This window comes from Rattus rattus, chromosome X, assembly GCF_011064425.1.
Source record: "Rattus rattus isolate New Zealand chromosome X, Rrattus_CSIRO_v1, whole genome shotgun sequence".
Taxonomy (NCBI): Eukaryota; Metazoa; Chordata; class Mammalia; order Rodentia; family Muridae; genus Rattus; species Rattus rattus.
The window spans coordinates 21721042-21728853 of NC_046172.1; the positions used below are offsets into that span (position 1 = coordinate 21721042).

The following is a 7812-nucleotide window of genomic DNA, read 5'->3' on the forward strand; positions in this document are numbered from 1 at the left end:
AGACCATAAGCATCAGAAGCCAATGACCTGAATGTACCAACACACATGAAAATCATGGAGCTGACCTAAAATCTTATCTCATGAAGGTAATAGAGTCCATTAAGGAGGATATAAATAACTCACTGAAAGAAATACAGGAAAGCACAGTTAAATAGGCAGAAGCCCTTAAAGAGGAAACATATTTCTTAAAGAAATACAGGAAAACACAATCAAATATGTGAAGGGATTGCATAAAGCTGTCCAAGACCTAAAAGTAGAAGCATAGTGGAAGTAGAGGCAAACCTGGAAATGGAAAAACTAGGAAAGAAGTCAGGAATTACAGATGTAAGTATCACCAAAAGAATATGTGAGATAGAAGAGAGAAGTTAAGGTGTAAAAGATACGATAAAAGAGATTGACACAACTGTTTAAGAAAATTCAAAACAAAAAACTCCTAACCCAAAACATCTAAGAAATTCAGGACACAATGAAAAGACCAATTCTAAGAATAATTGAAATAGAGGAGAACAAATATTCCTAGCTCAAAGGACCTGAAAATGACTTCAACAAAATCATAGAAGAAAATTTCCCCAACTTAAAGAAAGAAATGACCATAAAGATACAAGAATCCTATAGACACCAAACAAATGGGACCAGAAAAGAAAATCCTCTAGTCACATTATAATCAAAACACTAAATACACAGAACAAAGAAAGCATATTAAAAACTGCAAGAGAAAAGTGCCAAGTAACATACAAAGGCAGACCTATCAGAATTACACCAGGTTTCTCAACAGAGACTATGAAAACCAGAAGAGTCTAGTCAGAGTTCATGCAGATTCTAAGAATATACAGATGCCAGCCCAGGCTAATATACCCAGCAAAACTTTCAATCAACATAGATGGAGAAACCAAAATATTCCAGACAAAACCAAACCAAAACAATATCTATCACAAACCCAGCTCTACAGAAGATCCCAAGTAAAACTGCACACAGGAAGATAATCACACTAAATAAAAGTATACAATTTATACATCCACAGCAAAGTCAAAAAGGAGAGAACCATAAGCACATAAAGTCACCTACAAAAATAAATATAACAAGAACTAACAGTCATCTGTCTTTAATATCTCTCAATATTAATAGACTCCACTCACTTATAAAATGAAATAAGCTAGCAGATTAGATATGCAAAAAAGATCCAGTGTTATGCTGCATACAAGAAACACACCTCAATAACAAAGACAGACAGTATTTCATAGTAAAAAGATGGTTAAAGGTCTTCCAAGTAAAGAGTTCCATGAAACAAGCTGGAGTTGTTATCCTGATATCCAATAAAATAGACTTTTAATCAAAGTTATCAAACTTGATGAGGAAAGATACTTCATATTCATCAAAGGAAAAGTCCGCCAAGAGACAGACAGTCTCAATTCTCAACATATATACCCCAAATGCAAGGACACGCACATTTATAAAAGAAAATTTACTAGCACTCAAAACACACATTAAACCCCCCACAGTTATCATGGGAGACTTCAACATCCCACTCTCACCAATGGACTGAGAAACTTTGAAACACTGAAAGAGAAAGTAAACAGATTTGTAGTGAAACTAATAGAGGTTATGAACTAAATGTATTTAACAGACATCTACAAAACGTTTTACTCTAAAAGAAAAGAATACACTGTCTTCTCAGCACCTCACGGTACCTTCCCCAAAACTGACCATATAATTGGTCACGAAACAACCCTCAACAGATACAAGAAGATTGAAATAATCCCATGCATTCTATCAGACTACCATGGAATAAGATTGGTCTTCAGTGACAGCAAAAGCAACAGAAAACACATATACATGTTGAAACAGAACAAATTTCTACTCAATGAAAATTTGTTCAGCGATGAAATACAGAAAGAAATTAATTACTTCTTGGAATTTAATGAAAATATTGACACATCATACCAAAACTTATGGGACACAATGAAAGCAGTGCAAAAAGGAAAATTCATATCACTAAGTACACTGGTAAAGAAACTGGAGAGATCTTATAGTAGCACCTTAACAGAACACCTGAGAGGTCTAGAACAAAAAGAAGCAAATTCACCCAAGAGGAGTAGATAGCAGGAAATAGTCAAATTCAGGGCTGAAATTCACCAAGTAGAAACAAAGAAAATAATACAAAGAATCCACAAAACCAAAATCTGGTTCTTTAAGAGAATCAACAATATAGATTAACCCCTAGCAAAACTAACTAAAGGGCTCAGAGGCAGTATTCAAATTAACAAGTCAGAAATGAAAAGTTGAGACATAACAGCAGATATGAATCCTACTATAAAAGCCTATACTCAATAAAACTGGAAAATCTAGATGAAATGGATGGTATTCTAGACAGATACCACATACCAAAATTAAATCAAGAGCACGAAAACATTCCAAACAGGCCTATATCTCATAAGGAAATAGAAGTCATTAAAAAATCTCCCAACCAAAAAAAGCCCATGGCCCGATGGTTTTAGTTCAAAATTCTACCAGACCTTTAAAGACAACCAGATACAAATATTCCTCAAACTATTCCATAAAATGGCAACAGAAGGAGCACTACCTACTTCACTGTGAACCCGCAATTAGTCTGATACCTAAACCACAAAAGGACCCTAACAAAAATGAGAACTCAGACCAATCTCACTTATGAATATTGATGGAAAATACTCACTCAAATTCTTGCAAAGTGAATCCAAGAACACACCAAAACCACCATTCAGCAAGATCAAGTCAGCTTCATCACAGGGATGCAAGGTTGGTTCAATAAATGAAAATTCAGTAATATAATCTTCCATATGAACAAACTCGAAGAAATAATCACATGATTGTGTCCTTAAATACAGAAAAAGCATTTGAGAAATTGTCATGTTAAAAGTATTAGAAAAATCAGGAATCAAGGCCCATTACTAAACATAATAAAATCAATTTACTGCAAAACAACAGCCAATATCAAATGGAGAGATCCCACTAAAATCAGGAACATGAAAAGGATGCCCACTCTCTCCATATCTATTCAATATAGTACTCGCAGTGACAGCTAGAACAATGAGAAAACAAAGAGAGATCAAGGGAATACAAGTTGGCAAAGAAGAATTTAAGGTATCACTCTCTGCAGATGACACGATAGTACACATAAGCAACCTCAAAAATTCTACCAGAGAACTGTTCCATCTGATAAACAACTTTGGCAAAGTGACTGGATATAAAATTAACTCAAATAAATCAGTAGACTTCCTTTATACAATTGAAGAACAGGCTGAGAAAGAAATTAGGGAAACAACTCCCTTCACAATAGCCACAGATAATATAAAGTAACTTGGAGTAACTGTAATCAAACAAGTGAAAGATCTGTACAATAATAACTTCAAGTCATTCAAGAAAGAAATCGAAGAAGATCTCAGAAAATGGAGAGATCTCCCATGCTCATGGATTGGCAAAATTAACATAGAAAAATGAACATCGTACCAAAGACAATCTACAGATTCAATGCAATCCCCATCAATATCCAAATACAATTCTTCAAAGACATAAAGACATGGAAAGAGCAATTCTCAAATTTATCAGGAAAGGCAAAAAAAAAAAAAAAAAAAAGAATAGAGAAAACAACTCTTAACAGTAAAACAATGGCTTAGGGAATCACCATCCCTGACCTCATGTTACACTACAGAGAAATAGCGATAAAACCTTTATCATATTGTTACAGATACAGACAGGTTGATGAGTGAAATAGAATTGAAATCCCGGAAATAAAACCACATACTTGCACACACTTGATCTTTGACAAAGAAGCCAAAAATATACAATGGAAAGAAGAATCTTCAATAAACAGGGCTGGTCTAACTGGATGTTTGTATGTAGAAAAATGAAAATAGACCCATATTTGTCACTTTGCTCAAAGCTCAAGTCCAAGTCCATCAAGGACCTAAACATAAAATCAGATACACTGAATCTAATAGAAGAGAAATGTGAAAGAACCTTGAACTCATGGACACAGGGGGATATTTCCTAAACAGAATTCCAATGACTCATGCTCTAAAATCAAGAATTGATAAATGGGACCTCATGAAACTGGAAAGATTCCGTAAGATAAAGGACATAGTCAATAAGACATATCAGTAAACTACAGATTGGGAAAAAAATCTTCACTAACCCCACCTCTGCTAGAGGGCTAATATCCTTAAAATAAAAAGATCTCAAGAAGCTAACCACCTAAAAACAAAACAACCCAATCAAAAATGGGGTATAGAACTATACTGATAATTCAGAAGAGAGGAATCTCAAATGGCGGAGAAGCACCTAAAGAAATGTTCAAAGTCCTTAGTAATCAGAAAAATGCAAATCAAAGTGACCCCGAGATTACATCAATCAGATAAGGTTTTATCAATCAGAATGATTAAGATCAAAACCTCAGGAGAGGTGCTCGGGGGCCATTTTCTGAAGAGACGGAGAGCGGACGGTCATGTGGTTCCTTGCTGTTGTAGCTCCAGCGTCTCAGTGTAGACCCGCAGTAAGAGAGGCAGACTCTTCTCTCTCTCCTTTCTCTTGTTTTCAGCTTTGTGGGAAACCTTACTATCAAAGGAGATGGCTAGCAATGTTACCAACAAGACAGATCCTCGATCCATGAATCCCCATGTATTCATTGGGAATCTCAAAATCTGGTGGTCAAGAAGTCTGATGTGGAGGCCATCTTTTCAAAGTATTGTGGGTTGCTCTGTGCAGAAGGGCTTTGCCTTTGTCCAGTATGTTAATGAAAGAAATGCCCGAGCTGCTGTACCTGGAGAGGATGGCAGAATGATTGCTGGCCAGGTTTTAGATATTAACGTGGCTGCAGAGCCAAAAGTGAACCGAGGAAAAGCAGATGTGAAATGATCTGCAGTGGATATGTACGGGTCAGTACTGGAACACCCTTCTCTGTCCCCTCTACTCAGTTCCTCATTTGACTTGGACTATGACTTTCAACGCGATTATTATGACAGGATGTACAGTTACCCAGCACTTCCTCTTCCTCTTCCTCTTCCTCCTCCTCCTCCTCCTCCTCCTCCTCCTCCTCCTTCTATTGCTCGAGCTGTGGTGCCTTCCAAACGCTAGCGTGAGTCGGGGAACACCTCACGAAGTGGCAAAGGTGGATTCAATTCAAAGGGTGGACAACGGGGATCTTCTTCCAAATCTGGAAAGTTGAAAGGTGATGACCTTCAGGCCATTAAAAAGGAGCTGACTCAGATAAAACAAAAAGTGGATTCTTTGCTAGAAAGCCTGGAAAAAATTGAAAAAGAACAAAGCAAACGAGCAGAGATGAAGAATGAAAAGTCTGAAGAAGGGCAGAGCAGTGCCTCTGTAATGAAAGATGAGACTAATGTGAAAATGGAGTCTGAGGCAGGTGCAGATGACTCTGCTGGGGAGAGCGACCTGCTGGATGATGATGATAATGAAGATCAGGGGGATGACCAGCTGGAGTTGTAGGATGATGAAAAAGAGCCTGAGGAAGGAGAAGATGACAGAGATAGCACCAATGGGGAGGATGACTCTTAAGTACATAGTGGAGCTTAGAAATCTTAACCCATTATTCATTTACCTAGGCGCTTGTGAGAGATCAAAGTAACACCAGATCCTCTCCCATAGAATCTTCTGCACATTCTCACTGTTCGTTCTCCCTCCTTATCCTTCCTGTGTTCATTAATTCATAATTGCTGCACCTAGTTCCATTTTCACTTCCTTTGATGCTCCTTAGTAGTTTTGTTAAGTCTTACCCTGTACGTTTTGCTTTAATTTTGATACCTCTTTGACTTAACAATAAAAAGTTGTATAATAAAAAAAAAAAAAAAAAAAAAAAAAAAAAAAAAAAAAAAAAAAAAAAAAAAAAAAAAAAAAAAAAAAAAAAAAAGCTACAGTCAAAAAAAAAAAAAAAAAAAACCCCAGGTGACAACACATGTTGTTGAGGATGTGGAGAAAGAGGAACACTTCTCCATTGCTAGTGGGATTGCAGACTAGTACACACTGCCCCAACCACTCTGAAAATCAATTAGGTTCCTCAGAAAATTGGAAATAGATCTATCTAAAGACCTAGCAATATCACTCTTGGGAATATACCCAAAAGATGCCCCACTATGCCACAGGGGCACATGTTCCACTATGTTTATAGTGTCCTTATTTGTGATAGCCGGATCTCTGGCCTAAAACATGCGCTACACTCTCCACATAAGGAAATGTGATATGTGGTCACATATACCCAGAACAGAGTTTTGCACCCGAATGATGTACCCAGAGGCCATGAGGTTATATTCAAAATGTTTCCCTTCCCAGACATTCCCCCCTGCAAATGGTATTTAATCTCAGGTTCACCATGAAAAATTATTTACTATATGGTACAGTAAGTATCCATGTTCCATGATGGATATTCAGTAAACAGCTTAGAAACATGGACTGTCACTTTCATCAGGATATGGTATGGGGAGCCAATGGAGAAGGCATTTGACTATAGATACTCAGCTTAATTCTCCAGTTGATTGCCTCTTTGAACTTCCAGCCACAATAGCCATCAAGCTAAGGAAAATCACTGCTTAGCTAAACCAGAGCTCCTCTTTCCCCCTTAACTTCCCAGATTCTGCTGCAAACTCCTTGAAATTCAGGAACAGATGAGATATAGATGTCCAGGCATTTGAGAGCTCCATGTCCCAGCCTCACTGGGGGCTTGCAGACAATTTACACTCTGTTCCCAATTTCTCTGTGTGGCTCTCCAGGTGCGTCTGGGAGCCCAGAAGCCAGTGAATAAGAGCTTTCTTTCATCTCAGACTCTCAGACTTCCTACACCCAGAATAGTGTCTTGGTGCTTTCCTGAGGCCAAGCACCTGCATATCAGGCAGCCGGAGATATGCATAGCCATACTGCCCACATTTTCACTCCCGAGTGGCAGGGTAGTGGAGTAGAACGTGGACCAACACCCACATACCTATGGACACTTTTTTTTTTATAAAAAGCCCAAAACCATATAATTGCAAAATGAAAGTAACTTTAACAAATGGTACTGGACTCATTGCGTCTCTACATGTAAATGTATGAAAATAGATTGATACTTACCACCCTCCATGAAACTCAAATCTAAGTAGATCGAGGACCTCAACACTAAATTTCATAGAAGAGAATGGAAAATACTCTGGAATGAATTGGTACAGGAGACAACTTCCTGAACAGAAAATACCAATGGCTCATGCTCTAAGAATAACAATCATTAAATGGTACCACATGAAACTGCAAATATTCTGTAAGGCAAAGGACACTGTCAATAGAACAAATAAGCAGCCTACAGATCAGTAAAGAATCTTTACCAATTCTAAATCTAACAGAGGGCTAATATCCAAAGCTAACAAAGTACTCAAGAAGCTAGACACTAAGAACACAAATAACCCATTAAAAATGGGGCACAGAACTAAACAGAATTCTCCAAAGAAGAAGCTTAAATGACTGAGAACCACCCAAAGAAATGTTCAACATCTTTAGTCATTAGGGAAATGCAAATCAAAATGACCCTGAGATTCTACCTTACACCAATCAGAATGACTAAGAACAAAAACTCATGTGACAGCACATGCTAGCAAGGATGTGGAGTAAGGGGAACAGTCCTGTTTTGCTGGTGGGAGGGAAAACATGTCCAATCACTTTTAAAATTAATCTGGCATTTTCTCAGAAAATTGGAAATAGTTCTATCTGAAGACCCAGCTATACCTCCTCTTCATATATATCCAAAAGATGTTCTACCATATCTCAAAGACATGTGCTTCACTATGTTCATAACAT

At 37.5% G+C, this 7812-nt stretch overlaps 1 pseudogene; it reads left to right on the forward strand.

Annotated features, from left to right (window-relative positions):
• Positions 1–4552: 4552 nt before the first annotated feature.
• On the forward strand, positions 4553–5659 carry LOC116888516 (annotated as a pseudogene).
• The last annotated feature ends 2153 nt before the right edge of the window (positions 5660–7812 follow it).